Below are 24,960 nucleotides of genomic sequence, written 5' to 3' on the forward strand. Positions count from 1 at the left end.
CATAAATAACAACATGATTCTTTTTCAGCACATTCCCATCGGCGGCAAGATGTTGGAAAATGGTAATTTATATGTTAATTTTGCACCCGTCGTGACAAAGGGGAAATGCTCGCTGCAACAGATATGACATTTCATGTACGGCCTGATGAGAGTAATGGGAAATCTAATACGATTCGTCTTGCGTTGTCCGTGCGTAATGATTTGAATGGTATAAATAATTTGTACTTGCTTTGCTTAAATGAGAATTCGTAGAATGTTACAGCAATATCATTTCAATATCTGCGAATTAAAGGTGGCCCCGTAGCGTGCGTTGGCCGGGTCGACATCCGCTAAGGGCATCAAGCCTTGGTGTCGGGAAGAGTTCCACATCAACACAAAGTTGACAGAGCTCAACCCAAGCTCTAAGTAAATTCGCTGGCTAAAATGTTAAGTCATTTGTGAGTTTTGATGTGTCTGGAAGCGTTTAAAACTGCTTATTTGATCTCAAATTTCTAAGAACAGTAGCTGTTTGCTTCGGCTTTGTGTCAGCGCTTTCTCGAGTTGTCATAATTGTTGGCAGCTCAAAAAAAATTAGCTTTTACAAGTTATTTTATCTGTCTATAGTTTTAAGGAGCAGTAACAGGTGTTCTAATAGGGAGATTGTCCGAGCCGTACTCTTCCTGAGCCCAGATAGCATATTGATTTGTCGTGGTGAATGGCGTAGAGTCTTTTAAGCCGAATTTACACCTATCCGATCCGTTTCAGTGCCGGTTCAGTTCCGTGCACGGACGCCAATATTCTTTCATACACTTCAAATGCAAGCATTCACACTTGTCCGGGACGGTGCCGTGCCGGACAAGTGTGATCGCTTGCATTTAATTTGTATGAAAGAATATTGGTGTCCGTGCACGGAACTGAACCGGCACTGAAACGGATCGGTTAGGTGTAAATTCGGCTTTAAGGGAACACTTCAGATTCTCCGGGCAGTGTTTGTACACTGGACATGGTAAGAGATCATATAAATTATTTTCACTATAGGCGCACAGCATTTCCAATGAAAAAATCATCCTAACGACTTTCTACGCACTTGGCACACCAGGCCTTATTGCTACAATGGCCCATTTACTTATATTACGGTGCAAATAGCCGAACAGGCAGACTAACTTTATCGAACTAGACGTCCAACCAAAGCACAGTGGCTCAAAACCGAGGGTCTGCCCCAAAGGGAAGAAGAGCGTGTCCAGATAAGAATAAGAAGAGTGGCAGATTTGACAAATGCAAAACAGATTCAAGATAATCTGCATAAGGTGCATGCATGTGTGTACAATAATATTATTGGAGGCACACGGCTTGAGAACCTCAAAAAGGCTGAAAGCACTAGTTTCTATATTCAAAACATTGTTTTAATTAATTTCGATTTTAACAACTTCTTTTTTCTGGAAGTAAAGTAGTATTTACGCAATATAGATGTTGCCAATTGTAAAACCAAAACTCTCGTTTTACGTATGCCTATACCTTATCTGGTATCATCTTGGGTTTTCACGTCATTTGCAGTTTGACAAGACCAAAATTTGACAAGACCGTAATTTTATGTTGGAACGGTCTATCCCTGAGAATCATCATAGGAAGGGCAATCCCTCGCTCAAAACAGCGTATTGAGGTACTTAATTCATTGGAGTCAAAACTGTTCATATTGGCGTTTTCACATATTCTACAATGTTTGTGTGCGTAAAAAGCGCCATCTTTTAGCAATATTACTTTCTAAAAAAAATTTATCATAGTAGGCTATAGAAAGTTTAACTTTTGAACCGAAAGAGATAGCGTTTGGCAGTCTTTAACAAAGTTGTAGAGGAGAGTATTTTCATAAAGTTTGCAGAAGACATGTTGTCTCTGTCGCTCACAGCAATTGAGTTATGAGATGAGATGAGATTTTATGATGAACTCCTTCAATTCTTATTTTTACTTATAACTTTTTTGTTTTTGATTTTTCGCATTAATAATGTTCGAAGGTATTTTTTATCATTGCAAAATACACAACTTTTTCAAGGAGACTAAATAGCTGTGAATGCTGTGAAAAGATTTATGGCTGATTTTGATTTTATTTTAAGCTGTTTTCGAACCCGTGTAACTCCACTATCGGCAAAAATTGTAATTATACTATCAATTATTCTGATAGGACTAGATTTTACCTACAAAGCGAAGGTAAAACCGTTTGTCCATAATCACCGTTCAGAAGTTATGCACTGTTGAAAGCTTTATGTCTGGCCCTCTTGAGGTCGCGCGAATGGCTCACTGAACGAGTAGGCGCTGGTGTTTAAAGACGCTTTCGCTTGTTTTTCTGAGTGGCACGCACTCTGTGTACTAGCGCGTCCATCGAAAGGATAATACCGATATTGGATGATTTTCTAATGGGTGATGTACAGTTTTATAACGGTCCGGTTAATCGAATAAATTTAAATAAACACCAAGAGCAGAAGGAATCGTAATCAGCAATCGACCTACCGGGTCACTGCTCCTAAAAATGTCTTCCCTTGATAAGTAATATAATAACAGATGCACCATTCGCTCCCTCAAAACACCAAGCGTCAACTGATTTCACGAATCTGCTGTTACACGAAATGAGCGTCAGTCAAATACGAATAAGCGTCGATCGAATAATTTGAAATTCGATGTTTTCGATGTTTTGTAGTGACTAACGACTTATCTTTCAATATAGGGCCCCTTTTCAAAATTTCGGAAGAAAAATGGTGTAAGGTTTTAAACACTTATATCTTTTGTTGTACTGAATGGGTTTAATCAATTTCTTCGGCATTTTGTCGAAAATATTTGTACCAATGCACAGTGGTCCAGATCGCTAATTTAGGAGGAATTTTTACTTTCTGACAAACCTGTATAATTTAGCCGTATCATGTCTTAGGATGAATTTGTGTACTTTAGAAGATGCTTCTTTTTATTGGAATAGTTATTAGGGTGGTTCTAATTTATCTAAAATACGAAAATAAACTTTTTACTGATGAAAGATAGAGCTCCACAGTCTTCCACAAAGTTGTAAAGTAACTTATTTTGAATAAATTTGTTGAACATATTAAAGCTCTATCTCTTTTAGTTTTTGTTATACAAGAAATTTAAAAAAAAAGATTAGGGTGTTCCTGAAAAAAACGTTTTTTTAGTATAACTTTCGTATCTTTTACTTTTTGTTAACACAACCTTTGAACAGCTTATTGAAAACTTCAAGCCGAGTATTTTTCTCCAAGACACCGAAGGTCTAACTTTTGACATTAAAAATGTCTTACTCCACTATCTGGGGCTAGGTGTCATTCTAAAATCTAAACTATCTCCCATGTAACGAAACTATGTAAGGTTTGCACGCTTATAACTTCGATATTACTAGATGGATTTTAATCATTCATACACCAACCGATTCAGAAACACCTAACTTAAATATTGGTAATAATTTAATATCTCCCCAATAAAAGTAGACTTTTGGAAATTGGTAAAATTAAAAAGTTCACAAAAAACGGGAAAAATACCATTCGTGAGGCAGATTTCTCAGACACAGCCGTCAAAAGAGGGCAGCTTAGTTGCTCAATGAAACACGAAAAGTCATAAATAGAAGCAACGCATGTCCGTTTAAATCAGTTGTTGCTCTTATTCCACACGAGCAACGTCGTCTCCGGGCGATGCAATAAGCGCTATCGATTTTCGGTAACGTTGGCATTTGCACACACTCGCACCTAAGTGACTAAACCATATACGGTTAGTTTATAAATAGAGGTGACGCGTACCCGTTTGAATCAGTTTTTGTTCTTATGTCGAACGGGTATGATCATGGCTGCAGCGTCTGGGCACTACAATAAGCTGTAGACGCTATGCATTTTCGGCAGCGGTGGCCGTGTGCGGATTTTTCGGGTACCAGCACAGTGTCACAGAATGATTTGCAAAGTGGGTGGGTGGGGTGGTTTGGATTTAATTCAATACGGTGTGTGCTGCTTAAAGGACGATTCAGACGATACATCAGCTTCCGTCAACGTGAACGGAACGTCACCGTTACGTCAGGATAAGTTACATGCAGTTAAATGGAGGCATTCACACACAACATCAACGGCACGGAACGTTTTGACGTACGGCATGTGTGAACGGACGCAAGAGAAAAGTATTTAACTTATCCTGACGGAACGGTGACGTTCCGTTGACGTTGACGGAAGCTGATGTATCGTCTGAATCGCGCTTAAGAGTGTTGCGTTTGAAAAAAAAAATATTTATTTTTATGCATGCGTGTGCGTTGTAATTTGTTAATACATGTTTACGGCGCTTTGTAGCTGCGTAGGGTAAAGAGCCTATTGGTTTTCATGTTTCATATTTCGGTTATATGTTTTTTATCAGTAAGGCATCTGACAACGTGCTTCTGTAGCTATTGCACTGTTCAGCAGCGTAGTATTTTATATGGGAGAGTACACTCAGGTTTCTTTATGCGGATTTTGAAATTTACGCGGTTTTCATTAACGCGTTTTTTTTTTAAATTTACGCGGTTTTCATTTACACGGCCTGTATCCCCTGCGTGAAAAATCTGAGTGTAATTGCATCGGAAACAATCACATTCCCAGCAGAACTTTTTGTTTTTTAATTTCAAACACTTTTGTTTCGTACTGCACACAACGGAAAATTTTAAAACAGAACTTACCGTCCCAGCAGCAGTTGAAGCGGGTGTTCTTTTTCGATTCAAATTCAAGCCATGTCTTAAGCGTTACTGGACTTAAAATTGTTTTCCCAGTTTAACCAGTCAGAATATCTGTCCTACCCTATGTATTTAAAACACAGTTCTAATTGCGTTTTAAGGTATACAACAAATACGGTTGGGTATACTAATTTAAATTTTAAAATAAATCTGTTTTAAATTATGAAACAAACCGCTGTACTGAAGATATAATTATGTCAGTCCTATTACCACATAAAACACCTATATAACATAAAACGCTGCAGAATTGGTTTAATAATACAATGTTTACACTACAGAGTTATAACACGTTTTAATAATTAGCAACAAGAAAAATGTCACCAAGATAGCATAAAAACCCGTTTTAACTGGTAGTGCGAACGTTGCATAACAATGTAATTTATCAAATAATTTCATTTTTCCACCACTAATCGATCAAGAAATACTTACACTTAAGATTGTTTACTTAAGTTCATTAGTACATTATTGAAAATTTAAATGGAAAATGAAATTTCATATTTTATGGAGAATCTGTATATTTCCGTTGGCGGGCGTGGGTTTCCTCATCACAGCTCTCAATATGGAACTTTGTTTTTGAATATATTTTCTGGACAGACCAGCCTATTTTTACTAGATGGATCAGCCAAATAATGCCAATCACCTAGTGAGATACTTGATTAATTAATAGATTACCGTTAAAAGACCTTCAATAAATTATGTTTTAATGGGGAGGGTATATAGCAAATTGTAACATATGAAAACAGGCGAGTGAACAAGAACGTGTGTCGATATGTGTGATATATAAAATTCATTTGCACGCTCTTGAAAAAAGCTATATTTTTAATGTCACCGTGGTCGTGTCCTGTACACAACCCTTTAATTTTTTTTTCTTTAAAAAGTTATGGACACTTTCGTTAAAAAATAGCCTATTTCAAGGCTCAATATCGCTGATGCGGGCACCTAAAATTGAATTCTGTTTCCACCACATGAAAGACCATACTTATTAGTATATTTGAGCAAAAATTGGCGAATACGATATTTTTTTAAAATTTGCAATTTAGATTTAAAGTTTGTAGTTTTGCAGTTTCAACGCATTAACGCATATCGTTGTATTATGAAAAAAGCCATCGTTGTATTATGAAAAAAGCCACTTTCAAATATCATTCTCTCATCGCAGCAAGCTTTGCATAAGTGAAACGACTGTCAAAAAAGGTTTCTGATTTTATTCGTTTTAAATAAAACTAGTAAATATGGATATTAGTCGTAGAGAGTTGGCGAATTTGCTTATTGCTGGTAAAAAGACAGATGAACTGCTTAAGTTCATTACAAGTAGTAATCCAAATGTAAAATTGAGACTTGTTAATGTTCGAAAGAAATTTTATATTTTGTTAAAACAACCTTTGAACAGCTTTTAGAAAACTTCAATCCACGTTTTTTCATAACTCTGAAAGTCTAACTTTATACTTTCAAAAGTTATGGAAACTTTTCGCTCATAAATAGCCCTTTTTCAAATGTCATTATCTCTGATTGGGGCAAATAAAAGTAAGTTCGGATTGAACCATAGAAAAGAACATACTTTTAAGTATATTTGAGCAAAAATTGGAAAATATTATTTTTTTTAAGCATGTAATTTTAAATTTACTAACCAAAGTTTTAAATTTTATCGCATAGCGACATAAAAGAAATTGCCTAAAGCCTTTGTATTTACTTTTCTGTTTTGCTTACATATCAACAATACTGAATGTGTTCATTAAAAATAATTTGGCTATGACAACAATTACAAGCATTATTCAACATAACATGCTGCCAGTAGGTATGTGCAGTGAAGAAGTTCAAGAAACCAGGAATAAAAGTATTCGCAGATTCCGAGAATTCCACGCACGCAAATTCGATCGACTCGTCAATCTTGATGACGTTTTCAAGAGACTTCTTGTTTCATCAGATCCTATAATTTCTCTTAAATGTAAACGTCGAATTCAACGAGCACCGCTGGATATACCTGAAAATGCAATGCATCTACTTTTGAATTAATTGGCATTGAATAAATTCTCCTTATATAAATCATAAATTGTTGTCATAGCCAAATTATTTTTAATGAACACATTCAGTATTGTTGATATGTAAGCAAAACAGAAAAGGAAATACAAAGGCTTTAGGCAATTTCTTTTATGTCGCTATGCGATAAAATTTAAAACTTTGGTTAGTAAATTTAAAATTACATGCTTAAAAAAAATAATATTTTCCAATTTTTGCTCAAATATACTTAAAAGTATGTTCTTTTCTATGGTTCAATCCGAACTTACTTTTATTTGCCCCAATCAGAGATAATGACATTTGAAAAAGGGCTATTTATGAGCGAAAAGTTTCCATAACTTTTGAAAGTATAAAGTTAGACTTTCAGAGTTATGAAAAAACGTGGATTGAAGTTTTCTAAAAGCTGTTCAAAGGTTGTTTTAACAAAATATAAAATTTCTTTCGAACATTAACAAGTCTCAATTTTACATTTGGATTACTACTTGTAATGAACTTAAGCAGTTCATCTGTCTTTTTACCAGCAATAAGCAAATTCGCCAACTCTCTACGACTAATATCCATATTTACTAGTTTTATTTAAAACGAATAAAATCAGAAACCTTTTTTGACAGTCGTTTCACTTATGCAAAGCTTGCTGCGATGAGAGAATGATATTTGAAAGTGGCTTTTTTCATAATACAACGATATGTGTGTAAATGCTTTAATGCGTTGAAACTGCAAAACTACAAACTTTAAATCTAAATTGCAAATTTTAAAAAAATATCGTATTCGCCAATTTTTGCTCAAATATACTAATAAGTATGGTCTTTCATGTGGTGGAAACAGAATTCAATTTTAGGTGCCCGCATCAGCGATATTGAGCCTTGAAATAGGCTATTTTTTTTAACGAAAAGTGTCCATAACTTTTTAAAGAAAAAAGTTAGACCTTCGGTGTCTTGGAGAAAAATACTCGGCTTGAAGTTTTCAATAAGCTGTTCAAAGGTTGTGTTAACAAAAAGTAAAAGATACGAAAGTTATACTAAAAAAACGTTTTTTTCAGGAACACCCTAATCTTTTTTTTTAAATTTCTTGTATAACAAAAACTAAAAGAGATAGAGCTTTAATATGTTCAACAAATTTATTCAAAATAAGTTACTTTACAACTTTGTGGAAGACTGTGGAGCTCTATCTTTCATCAGTAAAAAGTTTATTTTCGTATTTTGGATAAATTAGAACCACCCTAATAACTATTCCAATAAAAAGAAGCATCTTCTAAAGTACACAAATTCATCCTAAGACATGATACGGCTAAATTATACAGGTTTGTCAGAAAGTAAAAATTCCTCCTAAATTAGCGATCTGGACCACTGTGCAATGTTGTATTAAATTTTGGAAGATGTAGGACATTCACTATCAACGGAAAAATAGTGTTTTGAAAAATCTTTCGAAAACGGCTCGGAAAAGTGAAAATTTTCAGCCCATCCCGCACAGAGCCGTCAATATGGTGCACCAACCGAACAATAAAATAATGAAAAGTTTTAAATATAGGTCCACTACATGTTTGTTCCTATGATTATTCGTATTGGGTTGCTTGACGAGAGCAGTTGGTGGGGAAAAGCCGGCATATTAGTTTTGGTTATGCCATTAGAAGCCGGATGGAAAGGAAAGGCTCGTGCACGGCACGAAAACGAGCGAGAAAGCGATAGTAGTGCATATTAGCGAATACGTCACGTACATTTTGAACCTTAATAACTTTTCTTCTACTAAACGGATTGCTAATCTTGTTTCATAAATCGGAAGGAAAACGTTCAACGCTTGTTACCGATACGTTGTTTGCTATATAAAAGTTGTTTAAATAGTTAAAAAACTATACGTGTATAAGACGCAGTGCATAACGGTCCTGCGTGCTAGGTGTTAGGTCGTGAGAAGCTGCATCGGACGACCAATCAAATCGGCTACCACTGGAGAGCAGAAGAAAAACGTTGGTGGAGATGGTGGCGGTGAGAACGCCAAAAAGCCAAAGGCTAAGAAACGCAGTCACTGAAAAGGCGATAGCAACTGCCACAAAATGCCACCAAAACATCGAAGGCTGCAGCGAACAAGCCGAAGTCCCCAAAGCCAAAAAAGACCGCCAAACCTGTCAAGAAAGCTGCCCGAAGAAGATAAGTAAATTCACGCGTCTCTAATGTTGCCAACAGTCCTTTTCAGGACTAACAAAATACTTGTAAAGAAAACCGTCCTTAGGATGAACAAATAATGTAAAAAAAATATTAGGAAGTTCTTTTTATTAATTTGTATAATTAAAAATTATTATCATATATCATATCCTTCCAAGAAAATCAGTGAATGTGGCAACTCTACTACACCAAAACGAATGATGAAAATATTTTCATTTTTCGCATAAAAGGATGGCCTTCCATCTGCACCGAAAAGTTAGTAAATAGGAACGCCTTGTTGCAAAGCGTGCTCATTCAGTATGAGCTGCCAAAGGGGAATGTTCATATGTGTGTACGCAGTAGAAACAAATCGTCGGCAAGGTTTGAATCGTTTCAAAAGATTCTCGTCTTGTATCACCACAGTTTTCTACAAACCGTCCTTATTAGAACGAATGCATAATGGAAAAAAGAATTTAATTAGAAAGTTTCTTTTATTAACTAGTATTAAGTTTGCGCTTGTTAATTTTGTACTTTTACCAGTGAATCATAAGAAAATATTTTTCTAATTAATCTACAAAACCCAAATGTTTTTGCAAATCCTTCCAAGAAAATCAGTGAATGTGACAACTCTGCCACTAAGCGAAAGCTACACCAAAACGAATGACGAAAATATTTTCATTTATCGCACAAAAGGATGGCCTTCCATCAGCACCGAAAAGTTAATAAACGGGGTTCGCTTGATGCAAAGCGTGCTCATTCGGTATGAGCTGCGAAAGGGGAATGTTCGTATGTGTGTACACAGTAGAAACAAATCGTCGTGAATCGTTTCAAAAGATTCTCGTCTTGTATCACCATAGTTATCTACAAAACGTCCTTATTAGGACGAATGCATAATGGAAAAAGATGGGTTGGTAATGTATATGACATAACAGGGGTGTCGTGAGCACACTTCGAAGTTATTTCAAATCATGCAAAGCATAAATAGACATAATTTCAATGATTGTTCTTATATGAATGAAATGACAAATTTTCAGGTTAACACAGTAATAACTTTGCAATTTATAGAACAATTTAAAATTTTTAGTTATGATAACTGTCATCTCTTCAAAACAACTTAACCGTCTGCTGCCAACCCCGTGGTTTTGCGTGGTTAAGGAGAATCATTGTAAAATGTCCAATACACGATTTTATGTTGTTACCTCCACTAAAACCGCTTCAAAATACTCCCATCTGTCATACAAGTATATTGTCTGCTTGTTGAAATCATTATATGAAATGATATTTGTGTTTAGAATTGAAATAAGAAAAATTAGGGGCATGTAATGTCCGGATCATGACTTGGGAAGACTCCGCAGTGAACTTATTTTTAAAATTTCACAAATTTTTAGTGCTCTGTTGGTGCTCCATATTGATGGATTTGTCCGAAAAAAGACGGGATTTTCCGCGTCGCTTTCGAAAGATTTTCTAAAAATTAGTTCTGTATTCTTTTATAAAAGTCATATACCTATAATTTGAAATTGAATAAAAATTAGTTAAAATTTTGTGTAGAAATAATAAAAAGCCCTGAGGTCAGCAAGAGGCGTCGTTCTCAATTCATTAAGCGAAACTGCTTAGTCGAGCAAGTATGGCCCTTCTAATTCACGAATGAATTTTGTTCTATCACAGTAAAATCCTGATCAAGTATTGTATCAGCGAAATGTTATATAATTTCTGTTGTATTCACTTGTTCATGTTTAATTGCTCATTCTTTATAACTTCTTCTTGGCATATAATTTTTCATGTGCTAGTAAATAATAAGATAGAATGCAGCCCCTACTTTACTCAAAACTTGCTAATTTTTTGTGCGGGAAAAATAAATCTTTACTGTAGAAGTTTGACAACTTTATGTCAAATGAAGCTCGAGATATCCAAAAAATAGAAATAGGAGTCTGCTGATGTAATTTTTTATGCTCGTATAGGGTGATGTGCCTATTATGGCAGTAGAGCCTATTGTGACCCTATTTCGTACCCCTTGGTTTCGAACCAAGCATATGAGATAATGACACTATCGATTTGGCTAAAACAGGTGAGAAAAAATAAGCTCAAGTTATATTCTTTATTTGTTGTGCACATATGTATTTAGAACTATCCTCTAAATCCAACTTTTAATTAAAACAAAATCACCTTATTGAAATATCTACTAATCCGCCTCACTCACGTAGTGAACCGAAACTGGATACAACGGCGCTTAGCAAAATAAACACTTACGAGCCAGCATTTACCGCCTCATATCTCGTTATTTCAGCACAAATATACTAAACATTGCACTGATACATACCTTTATTTTAGCTGGAGAACCTTTTTACGATAATTTCACTTTAAAATCACTCGTCAAAGCCTAGTGTTATAATAGGATAAAACTAAATACGGGGGTTCCTATTATTGGCATGTATTGCTGATACACTACCACAATCAAAACCAAATTTTTGTATCCATCATACAGAAAAGAATCACCAGTGCGGCCAAACCAAAACATGAACTTGTAAATATAATGTAATGCAATTTCAGGTATAAGTAATCAATTACTTCAAGTTATTCAACTAATTGTTGATTGCAGATATTTTATTTTCATCTGCACATACAATTCGGATCGGGAGAAAGCAATGTGTGATGTGAGACTTGTCATTCCAGTTGCTAACCCTAAATGGTTTTTTCTGCTGGCGCAATTCTGGGCGCTCTTCTACTAACAGCTGATGAGTTTCATTGATGTGCGTGATGTTTACGTTTGTTTTGATCGGCTGAAAAAAGCAGAATGATTCGTTTTACAAATCACACGTTGGCGTCCATGATCTGGATACCTAGTTAGAATTGACGCAAATGGAATATGAGGCATTGCGTTTCAACTAGATTGTTTTTCGATGAGGTGGAAATTGGCACACCCATGAGGCGATAATTGGATCGTTGAGGTGGGAATAGATGCACAGAATGGAACATTTATTTTCATTTATGCTGAAAATTGAGGCAATTCTGCTAAATAAGCATTATATAGATGTTTAAGAAACAGTACACTGATACTTTATTCTGAGAAAGGTTATAGATAATATGGCTTCTTTTAAAGTTGTTCAAAAAATAGTGCGACCCTCTCCCTAATGGTGCCAAAATAGGCTCATCACCCTATATGGGGTTTTTCGATTGGAATCAAATTTTACCATTACACCAATACATTCCTGTACTATTTTCACTGTGGTCATATTTTTTAATATAGGGGAACACGGGAGATTTGACCAGGCTTTCAGGCATACCTATGTAAATCTTTTAAAAAATTTTAATGCTTCAAATATCATTGAAATTTTTTTGTTTATTTATTTATTTATTTATTATTTTTTTTTCTTTATTTATTTATTTATTTATTTATTTATTTATTTAATCTTCTTTCTTTATCTGACCTATAATTGTCTTAATGAAGTTGTGGGGGAGGAAAAGTCCATTTGAAGATGGATCTGCAAATGTGCGTAAAACCTCATTATCTTTTAACACACACATGGTTAACAATGTAATGTGCAACAGTATTGTGCGTATGCATGATATTTTGCAGAATTTTAAGTTTACTTTTTCAAAAGATATAAAAGTTTCATTTGGGATCGATTTTTTGGTCAAGTCTCCCCACTGCGGAAAGACTTTACTTAGATCAAAAATTAATGCTATGAAACATGCTGGAATCATTTTTATCTTTCATTGAGATGCTAATAAAAATATAAAAAGGTTGCATTTCGTATTTTAGACACGAACTTTGAATGTACACGTGAATTAAAAAAATCGAATTTTCGAAAGTTTGGATTTTTTTTTGAAAAACTCAGGTAAATTTGAACCGTTTTTTGTGAAGTGGAATTAAATTTCTCTTCTTTTTTCTTCTTAATTTTTAATTAGAATAAAGAATCTTATCCAAAAAATTATTGAGAAATTTACATATTTTTTATGAAAAAATATCAAAATAATGGTTATTTTTTTATGTTGTTGTCCCAAAACGCCGTAGTACTTCTAACAAAAGAACTTTAAATAGCATACCGTCAGAAAGGTAGCTAATTATTTTGTGCCAAAAATAAATCAATTTTTTGAGAGGATATTAAATTGTTCAAACGTGGTTTTGTGGTGTATTTGACCCAAACCTTCAACCTGTACTAGATCACTTGAAAAATACATTCATTTTTTTTTATTTTGCATTACAGTGTTGGATTTCAGGGCCGTAGTCAGGATTTTGTTCACGGGGGGTCTCAAAAACTTATGTATAAATGTGGTAATTATGATGACTGGACGAAATTTAGGAAAATTTTTAGTGAGAGCAATTCCAAAACAAAGACAAACTGAAAATCCTAAACATATCTTCTGAGTTACAAGAGATGCTATGATATGTCGTCGAATTGTTGATTTCAAACGAGATTTTCACAAGTCGATATTTATTCTAGTAACAACAATGGATATTCAAAAGTTCAAAGTATTCAAGAGTTAGCCGAATAGGACAATCCCTAATAGTGATAGAAAATTCCAGGTACTCTAGATACATGCTTACAAAAGGTGTGAGATTCCATATTGGAAAGAGCACAAAAATTTTACCCGAAAATCCCGTACTATGAAACTTCACACGAAAGTTGATCAAATCGTTTTCTATCGTGGTCGAATCTTACGTCAAGTCTTTTTCCATGGGTAGGAATATATCAGAGTAAAATCTCAGTTTGCCGTTCTGGAGAAAAGGGAATATTTACATTTTCCCTAAAAGTTCTGGTCTGGCAGGCGATTTGTTGATATGAAAAAATTTCAATTCCTTTTTTCTTGATTTGGCATCTTGTCACTATTAGCTGTTCATCATCATGAGAGGACCTAACTCGACTTTTTGAAAAGTTTTGTTAGCGACAAAATCTCATATCGACAAGACACCTCAAAAGATATAAATCTCTTGAAATAAAAAAAATCAAAGATAGCGTCGAAAGATATGCGTATTTAAAATGCTCTCCTATCACGAGAGCCTAATTTTGCATGATAATACGTGGCTCTGAACAGTTAGATGAATTTGGCTCTTTCCGTGCAATATAGACATTATTTGCTTCTAAACATGCAAAATATCACTGACGTAGTGAGAAGATGCCAAATCTGACCAGAACAGGAAGAATGCATTATGACTGCACTAAAATCGTGTCTGAAAACAATCATCCGACTAAATATTTTAGGGTACCTTCCTGTTGGTACGAAAAAACTTCGTTACACAGGATCTCCCAACCAAATAGTTTTTAAAAAACTTAGACTTCTCTATCGTTTAGAAGTATTTGTTTACCCCATTTCGTTGCTTTGTGGTGTCCCACATCAAATTGCATCACGGAAAAGAACACTGTAGAAACTAACCCATTGGATATTTTCTCTTGAGAATTTGGATAGATGTAGCTTAGAGTGTAATGTTTACACTGTATTTCAATCGCTGTTAGTTTTTGGAAAATCGAAATAATTGGCGTCACCCGAAAAGCAACGTCGTGAATTGATTTTGCGCAAGCATTTGGAAAATCCTTAACTCTCTCATCGGGACATCAGACAACAACTCGGAATCGTGCAGTCAATGGTGAGTCGTGTGATTAAACGTTGCGTTGTGTTCCATTGCGTTTCGTTGTGACGATGATTTTGGCGGATTGCACACTGATTTCATCATGTTTGACTACTGATTATCTAGTAAACGTTGCTTAGGAAGTGATAAGTAGGAATTCATACCAATCCGACCCATATTAAAACCTCAACAGAATGATAGCCATCATTGCCGGCCGCCCTCGTCTCCATCGTTCACGGAGAAGGATATAGGATAAGATAGACGATAAGTGTTGATGCTCCACCTACTTAACGAAAGATAGACGATTCATCAGACTCTTCCCTAGGTGTCGCGGAATTGGTGGTTTTGAAGGGTATAAGGTCTAGGATTTGCTCCAAGCAAGCTATGCGAACTGTAAAGCATAGTTCAATAGGTAGTAGTTTAGTTGGTTTTCGAGTACACGATCACTCGAAAAAGATAAGATCTTGGTTAGTTTTTAGTTCTTTTTAAACTCTAGGAAGCCGGTTACCGAGAGTATCCTATGTTTTCTAAACAAAAGCAATTTGAACTCCACACAGCCGACTGTGGGAGTATTGCCTAGAAAAGCTAATCTTATCTACATAATGGGCCGGATCATTATTTATTGCGACAGTATTGAGACAAATTTCGCTATTCCTTCTCTACGATATATTTATTGGATTGAAAACTACCGAATGATAACACGTTCTATAGACAAAGAGTTATGAGAGCTCGAGATGTTATAAATCAACGAAAGTATTTCCTATTCCCCATATCGGATTGTTTGTGAAATACACTTATACGAACGACAATAACGATCGTTAACCTGGTGCACGGGCTTGTTAGCAATAACGGAACTTGAAATTTGATTCATAAAAGATGTGTATTGATCCGCGACCATCGATACTAGTCAGATTAATGTCTTATAGGAGCTAATTTCTGCTACTATCGGCAGAAGGCTGATAGCACCTAGTCGTCGTTGGTCTAAGGATCAAACGTCATCAATAGACTTAGACTCGCGTTGAGGCATGAGATAGGAAACTTATGAGAACTATGTTTTCCGACTGTTTGATGATCGGTGAGTCGAGTGATTAAACGTTACTACCAAACTTTGAACAAAGAACGGAAAGAGAATTGCGGTCAGAATGGATGTTGGTGATCAGAATCACAAGCGTGTAATGAAAATATTTAAATGGAATTCAAATGCTTCGGTCAGGGATGTAATCAAAAACTTGAATCTGTCCAAGTCTTTCGTTCAGGAGCAGGGATCGGAAAGGACTGCATACGTACAAAGTGCAGAAGGCTCCAAATCGTGATGAATGGTAAAATACGGTGGGAAAGTCATGGCCCCAAAAACTGTATACCCAGATGCTGACGAAGCCTCATTGTCTCATCATAGATGATGAGGTATATATCAAGGCGGCTTTCGGAGCTACTGTTTTTCACTGTCCCTCACAAGTTTGATGCTCCGGAGCAAGTAGGGGAGCAGAAACGTTCAAGGTTTGCCAATGAATACATGATTCGGCAAGCGATCTGCTCATGTAGAAAACGGAGCGCCTTTCATGACTACTGGAACTGTAAAGGGAAGATCTACCTCAGAGAGTGTCTACAGAATTGTCTGCTTCCTCGGTTGAAGCTACACAGGGACTCTACAATGTTGTGGCCGGATCTAGCTTTGTGCCACTATTCAAATGTTGTTCTGGAGTGTACTCAAGGACATGAACCCCTCCCCCCCCCCCACGCACCGAAACTGAGGCCCATCGAATAATACTGCGCAATTATGAAGCAGGCACTACGGAAGCAACCCAACGAGGTCAAATCTGAGGAAACTATGAAAAAAGTGAGTTTCCGTGCAGAAGATCCTGCAGCGTAAGATGCGAGCATACAATTATGATATGGAAGTTGAATGAAATAAATATGTCAAAAGCATACTAATGGGTTATATTTTACTGTCTGAAAGTTTGAAAAGTATCGGTTTTCAAAGTAATTTTCTATAGCGTTTTTTCGTAATTCAATTTGATGTGGGACTAAACATGAGCCATCCCACGAAGCTGGTTGAAGTGTTTTACGTCCTAAGTTTTGTCATCCATTATCACGCAGGAAAATTTGTTCAAAATTTTTAATGGATATCATTAAAAAGAATTTCGATCAAGTATTTAACCCTCATTATTGTACGAAACCGTCATGTATTTCTAGGTGTTCCGGTTTTGTCTTGAACAAGCCTTAAAACAGCTTTACTAGCCTACCATTTTTTGTCACGAATTATCACAAAATACGAAACTCCCCCCGTCCCCCTACGTCATTTATGGATGAAGCCTTACGGCACAATATGGCTAACGCTTGGTCTCATGTCCAATAAAGGAGAAAAATAAAATTGAAAAATATATAGAGCAAATAACAAGAAACGACCACGAATCCACTAATCGATAGACACTAAAGTCCCCGAAAATTGTTAATCTTGAGAAGCTTGTTCCGTTCCATTTCACGATTGTAAATTGTTTGCAGACATTCGGGTGCTCTCTGTTGCCGTTAGTAGGACCTACTGGCTGGCGCAATATCTTGTGGCAGCCTGCGCTTCCCGTCAGGCTGTGGGTAGTGGGCGGAAGAACATACAAAAGCAACTCGCGTCGTTCTGCCGACAGTCTGGATGCTGAAAAATAAAACATGAATTCGATTTGGAAACTTGCCAAAACGAACGGGAGCTAAGGCAATAAAGCGACAAACATGCGGACATTCATATAGGGCACATTGCTGTTTGGGGAAGTAAGAGATTTCAGAAGCAAAGTTTTCACCTGTGACTGTCAAAATGTTTTAATAGCATTTGAAGGTGAATGGAAGACGTTGGAACAAATTATAAACAATTTTAACATTTGCTTTGAATCGCTAACAAATTATAAACAATTAGAAAATTTATATCAACTCAAGAATCAAAAATGTTTCGCTGAGAACAAGGAGCTGCTCTAGTGCCCTGCGGCTGCTGGAATGGAACGGAAAATCCAAACCACTGAACGAAGCACAAGTATTTCGCCGAATAGGCACTGTTCAAGCAAACTGGCCAGTCCCAGCGGTAAACTTTTAATAAGTGGAATGTAAATTTCAGTGCACCTGACTACCGGGAATGCAGCTTTGTCCGTAGGGAAATATGTAGAAGTTTACGAGATTTTGCTCTTTTCCTCGCTATATTGCATAGTTCAAGCCCCCACAGCAAACCCACAGCAACGAACCGCACGAAGCGGGGATATGCTTCTTCGGGAAGTCACTGAAGCGCTTTGGTTTTGGAATTCAACAAGCAGCGAGAAGACAAAAGCAGTAAATTCTTCCATTATTCATACAACAAAAGGAATGATGTAAGTAGGACAGGTTAGGGTGATGGAAGGTATTCGTTTGCTGAAAGACGTATCTAGTATTTTAGTTCATATGCAACTTTAATTCAATATGTACATATTAGCTACATGAAAACAAACAAACAAAACGGCATATATTTCAAAAGTGTTGTTCGACTTTATTCATTCCGAGGTACGTTTAACTCCAGGATACCATGCACTTTTTTTATTCATTCGACTTTTCCGATTTTTCCATATTGAGTATAAATACCTAGCGATGAATTTCCGATGTCTTGCATTGGTTGCGACCAAAAAAGATACAGACATTTTTTGGTTGGCATCCTTCGTTCGAAGCCTCACAAAATGGTTCAGCATTGACATCAGTGATAAAAGGAACAAATTGAGAACATTCAATCGAAAGACTGCTTGCGTCTGAAGTATCCAGAGCTGAACGACAGGCATCACTTTCTGTTGTCAGCCTTCCGTTGCTTGTGCTGTAGTTTAAAAAAGAACTTACACTTAGTGCGATGAATATTGCACACTTGGCGAAAAGCCGGTATAAAAAAAAATATATATAAGATCTAACGCTGGAGGTCGAGCGACAGATGACACGAGTGTGCAATGATATTATTATTTTTATCTGTCAAAATGCATTGAAAAGTAAATTTTTAATTTTGTAATCTCAATTAATATTCTAATTAAATGTCACTTCTTCTAATGAAAAGTGATTTTCAGGAAGAAAATATTATTTTCCTCTGAAAAATATATAGAAGGTAAATTTCTAGTTACATAACTAAGAATTCGTTCTTCCGGTTTCAGTTTATACACAGATAACAGACGTTTAGGCTAGAACAAAATTTCTTCTAAAACCTGTGTAAACTTTCAAATTGATAAACGTTGGAAATCCGTGTTTCACTATTGCCATCTGCGCAACTGTTTGCTACACGCGTTTGACAGCTGCACTCTAACTGCATTGTATCGATCACTGCGCCATCTACAAACGTTTGCCAAACGTGTTTCAGACGTCTGATTTATTCAGAATTTCAGTAGCGGGTATTTGCACACGATTCAAATCGAGCCTAAACGTCTGTTATCTGTGATTTATACTAAAATCACAGATAACAGACGTTTAGGCTAGAACAAAATTTCTTCTAAAACCTGTGTAAACTTTCAAATTGATAAACGTTGGAAATCCGAGTTTCACTATTGCCATTGCGCAACTGTTTGCTACACGCGTTTGACAGCTGCACTTTAACTGCATTGTATCGATCACTGCGCCATCTACAAACGTTTGCCAAACGTGTTTCAGACGTCTGATTTATTCAGAATTTCAGTAGCGGGTATTTACACACGATTCAAATCGAGCCTAAACGTCTGTTATCTGTGATTTATACTAAAATCACAGATAACAGACGTTTAGGCTAGAACAAAATTTCTTCTAAAACCTGTGTAAACTTTCAAATTGATAAACGTTGGAAATCCGTGTTTCACTATTGCCATCTGCGCAACTGTTTGCTACACGCGTTTGACAGCTGCACTCTAACTGCATTGTATCGATCACTGCGCCATCTACAAACGTTTGCCAAACGTGTTTCAGACGTCTGATTTATTCAGAATTTCAGTAGCGGGTATTTACACACGATTCAAATCGAGCCTAAACGTCTGTTATCTGTGATTTATACTAAAATCACAGAGAACAGACGTCCATCTTCAGCATTCAACTTGTGTAAAATCTCTAACGGTTTCGAAGGTAGTTTGGATATCTAAACCAGGTGCGCTACTGTCGTCATGTTTTTTCGTGGCTGAGTGCGACAGACAGCGGTTATTCCTCTACCCAGTCAAACTAGTCCGGAACCGATTCGGACTTCCAGCATGAATTCCAGCTCAAATGCGTCAACCGATAGAGTCGGAATCGGTTGCTTTCTTTGAGCTAGATTCCATGCTGAATCCATCCAGGATTTCGAACCGGTTCCGGAAACGATTTGACGGATAGTTGGGATAGGTTGGTGCGGCGGCGCTAGTGTTTTTCGTATATTAATTCAAATGTTTACACACGTTTTTTAAATATTTTTGTTCGATAATGGATGCCTGTTCTCTGTGCTAAAATGAAATTCGAAAATGGATATTTCGAGAAAAAACATAGCGGTGGGCAAAAATCGCTGATGAATTAACGAGTGCAGGTGTGCATAGTCAAGATTATCCACTGATAAATCCAAATTCTAGATGAACATTTTCTATATCTAAAACAACCAACCTATCCTCAAAAATACAAAACTAATTCCGGACTGATAATTCGCAACAAAACATCAATTTCGACTGAATGTTTTGGCATCAAAGAAAAACCGAGTGTTTTTTATCACTTGTAATTCATTTTTTTTTGTAAAACTATGTAATGTTTCTCCTAAAATAATTGAAATAGAAAAATGCAAGAAAATGAAATTGCTTCAAACTTCTTAAGAGACGACCGATTTTTTTTTCGACGAAATCCGGTTTTCTTTAACTTCCTAGTCATTCTAGTATAGAAAATCTCCTAAAACTATATTCTAGAAAATGGCCGTTATGGAATTTCTAATCCAACCGGTTATGACTTGATGAGTTAAGAGAAAATCCAGATTTAAGAAGGAACCGTAAACCGGAGTGACATTGATCACTTTTCGAAGTAATCATTACATATTTTTAGACGCAATACATTTTTTTTTCATGTTTCATATTTTTAAACCATGTACTGATGTATGGAGAACAAGATTGGATGGTTTTACCTAAAATTGTCCGCTTACAGCTATATTTTCAAAAATAATTTCAAGTTGAAGCCCGTGTTCGTATTCCGGGGTGACTTTGATAACCTGCATGTTCACCCACATTAAGTTGTTGATGTCAATGTTTTTCATTCAAATATTTGTTTAAACTAATTCTTGAAAGATACTCATTATTAAATAGATATTAATTGATATTATAAAAAGTATTTCAATGTACTGTACAATTCGAGTAACCAAAATTCTTATAATTTGTGTCTAACTAGAATAAAATATTCTGAAAATCTTTAAAACTGCTAAAATGGTTTTATTTCAGTGCTTTATCAATGTACAAAAAAGTTTCATCCATTTTAACAAAATGTGCGAATTTTAGCTTAAAATAATTTTAAATAATTGCCAACTAGTTTCACAAAAAAATATTTAAAATAAACAAACTCTTGAAACTAAATTTGCCACATCCCAATCTAAAGGAAAATAAAAACTCGATTGTAATTTATTACTCTTGCTCAAATCTGAGATTTATTTGTTTTATAAAAAATAGACACTTTACAAAGCTTCGTAAAAATATGGGAAAGTCAAATTTCGGTGTTTCGTAGTTTTTGGACCCAAAAACCGAACAATATACTCAAAAAGTATATCAAATGAGTATTTTATAAGTTTAGAGTAAAAATCATTTCAAATTAAAATGATTCGGTAGACTATTCTGGTTGAATAAGAAATCTACGAAAAAAGTTTCGAGTGATCAAAGTCACCCCGATGATCAAAGTCACCCCGGTTTACGATACCTAACTACCTGATAACTAAAAGCTGTGAAAAGGGGAACTAAGTAGCATTTGTACATTTAAGATTCCGATGGTCAATCAATAATTTTTTTGGGCTACGTTTGACGGTTCACAAAACGTCGTAGAAGGGTACCATATTCAAGATTGAACTGACATTGTTTCCTCAAGTCTCGACTGATTTTCACAAACCAATGCTCAAATAAATGGTGCAATATAGCCATCAACCTGTGTGTTGATGTTTTATTTACATACGCGGTTGTTTCTTTGAGCCGTTTTAAAGCGTTTGGCTTGAGTGTTTAACTTATTGTTACCTGTTGGAATTGAAATCAGTTGTTTATCAAACCTCTCCCCGGTGAAGAGTTTTATTGTTGGCGAAACTATCGTGTGTACCCATTATTTTTCTGAAGCGGAATTGTTACCGCTAATAATAACATTGTTTACATCGGCACGGATCACTGCAGAAATTTCACCCAAGATATTAATGAGAAAGATATCCAGCTTCGACATTTTTCCATTGGTACCTGTTGAATGTTGAAATGGTATAGACGACTAGAAGTCTATTTTCTATGATTTTGACAAAGGTCACCTGTGGCATTTCAAGTGACCCGATCGAGATTTTGAATCGTAAGGGTCATTCCACGCCAGATTTATAACCAAAATTTTAATTCTTTCCAATTTTTTTCTTGCATTCTTCAGCTTAAAATAATTGACACGTATTTTTGTGTTGGCCGAATATGATTTTTGCCTTTCTCAATTGAAAGGTATTGCAGTTGCTCTGAAAACCGACTTTTTAACGAAGGCCCGGAGGGCCGAGTGACATATGCCATTCGATTCAGCCCGTCGAGTTCGGCAAATGTCTGTGTATGTATGGATGTGTGTGTATGTGCGTCTGTGTGTGTACGCGAACACAATCTCACACACTTTTCACAGAGGTGGCTGAACCGATTTTCACAAACTTAGTCCCAAATGAAAGTTGCAACGTTCCCGTAGGCTGCTATTGAATTTCTAATGGATCCGACTTACAGGGTGATGAGTACGATCATACAGAAAATGTCGATTTTAACAAATTCTGCAATGAATGTAAAAAGGTGATTTTTTTCCAAAATGTGGGCACATCTGCTTGGATTTGTAGTACTAGGTCCCTAACAGCCATTCAAAGTCTCTTTGGCCACATTGGCCACTATCATCGGTTCCGGTAGCCCCGGCGGAAGTATACAAATGCAGAATAACAGTCACATCGGTTTCTCGGAGATGGCTTAATAGATTGAACCAAATTTAGTCTTAAATGAAATGTGTTTTAGCCCCGTAAATAGCTATTAAATTTCATCCTAATTTGACTTCCGGTTCCGGAGTTACGGGTTGTGGCGTGTGGTCACAAAGCAAATTCCGATTCAAACCGATACTCCGATGAAAGAAAAAAACCTGTTTTAATCCACCTAGTAGTACAATTGTGCCTTTCTCATTTGTCCAAACTACGATTTCATGTACAATACAATGGTGGAAATGTATATTACATATTCAGTACGATTTGCACATAATACATACAAAGCCACGATTTTGAGATACTATGTGTCTACACTGAAACATCGCTTGAAACCAGCAGTGAATCAAGGAGGAAGATCCGTTTAGAAATTTTAAATTAGTTATAATTTTAAAGTAGTAACCCCTTACTGCATACTACTACCTAAACTTATACAAGTCAAACAAATTTGCGGGATTAGTTTGACGATTTTTAGAGCGATTGCCTAACCTTTCTATATGAGAAACGCAAAATGTGCCAAAGTCAAAAAAGTCAATTTTCGTCAAAAATTTGTTTTCCGAGATTACATCTAATCTCAACGTTTCATGCATTTTAAAGCCATTTGGCATCCAAAATACAAATTCGATTTTGAAATTTTCCCTTACACCCCTCTCTTTGAGAATTTTGTATTTCAGTTTATATGGGAATTTGCTGTGTGGTCGCACTCTTCAACCCGTAACTCCGGAACCAGAAGTCCAATCAACAAAAAAAATCAGTAGCAGCCGATGGGAAGGTTGTACCTGTCATTTGAGTTTGTACAAATCGGTCCAGCCATTTCTGAGAAACAGAGGTGATATTTTTTCCACATACACACATACATACACACATAGACATTTTCCTATCTCGACGAACTGAGTCGTATGGCATATGACATTCGACCCTCCGGGCCGTGATTAGGTTGATGATTTTTAGAGCGATTGCATAACCTATCTATATGAGAAAGGCAAAACGTAAAAATTTCGCTCAAATGTCTCTCAAACAACTTAAATTTGCAGTTCTAGGTCACTGGCGTGCCAACCGAACTTTCGCTGACTGCATTGAGCACCATAAACGGTTCCGGAAGTCCTCGGAAAAGCGGCCATCTTTCAAAACTAGCCAACTCATATCAGTTTCTCGGCAATGGTTGGGACGATTTTCACAAACTTGGTTCGAAATGATAGCTATATTATCCCCACAGATGTTTATAAAATTTCGCATGAATCGCTTATATGGTTCCGGAAATATAGACTAAACTAACTAAGGTCCGGTCTCATATGAAATTCCCATATAAGCCGGAACTCAATTTTTTTTTCAAAGGGGGGACCCCATGAAATTTCAGAAATCGAGTTCGTATTTTTGATGCCAAATATCTTTAAATTCCATGAAACGTCGAGATTTCATCTTAATTTTTTTTGTGAAGCTCGACTTTTTGGGATCGGCAAGATTTCATTTAGTTCAATATTAGTACTGTTTTTTCGTTTACAAAATTTTAGAACTTGAATAATGATTTCTTTTCTTGTATATAGTTGTCATATCATGTATAATAAAAATGTAATATATACATTTGAAAGCTTTTAGTGTTCATGATTGAGAAAGGCACAATTGTACCGCTAGATGGATTAAAACAGGTTGTTGGTTCACGCAAAGCATTTGGCTCCACTGCGTGAGAAGTTCCATTCTCACGAGAGGATCGGTGCTACCGGGCACCAGTTATACCGGTTAGTCTAGCCCTTCTGGAAACCGGGCAGTGATGCGAAGTGGTGAGCCAACATTAGCTCACACTGTGAGAATGATACTGAAAAGTCAGTCTACAATAAACCTGCAACGAAACTGGATCATCTTTTTTCGATCCTGAAAACTAAGTGTAGTTTTATATTAAGTGCATGCAAAGTGCAAGTCGTATGTGCAGCAATAAAGAGTGTTCGGATTAGTGAAAAGTAATGTACTGTGATTAGTTAGCCCGAGAAAATCCAGGGTAAAGGTGTTAGCTACTGCTAGTTGTTCGGTGTATCTGGTGATTGCAATCACCGGTAGTTTTTGCTCCTTTTGCTCGCCTTCATTGCGAGCTGTCGTTCGGTGGTGGAAGAATACTGATTTGCTGATCTGCTGCTGCCCAACGGTGCGATGATTTGGGCTACCTGCGACAGGTGATCGAGCTGCAGCTAGTAACCTATAGTTGCCTTCGTCCCTTCGGAGAAATTTTGGTCATACCGCAAAAAGGAAAGCTCAACGTAGATGAGTCAAACCACGTCAAGTGATCCTCGAAAAATCCACAAAATCACCGATTTTCATGAAAAATATTTTTTTGTGTAGGGAACATGGAGTGTAACTTTTGGGATAAATATTTCGTTAAAACTCCTTTTTTTGGTTAAGTTATGGGTTTTCAAACTTTGAAAAA

The 24,960-nt window shown here is 36.2% G+C and overlaps 1 protein-coding gene across 5 annotated transcripts in view; it reads right to left on the reverse strand.

The window, feature by feature from the left end:
- Positions 1 to 24,960, reverse strand: part of LOC131684460 (uncharacterized) — a 374,204-nt gene that overhangs the window by 118,473 nt on the left and 230,771 nt on the right. The window lies entirely within an intron of this gene.

The sequence above is a fragment of the Topomyia yanbarensis genome, chromosome 2 (genome assembly GCF_030247195.1).
Source record: "Topomyia yanbarensis strain Yona2022 chromosome 2, ASM3024719v1, whole genome shotgun sequence".
Taxonomy (NCBI): Eukaryota; Metazoa; Arthropoda; class Insecta; order Diptera; family Culicidae; genus Topomyia; species Topomyia yanbarensis.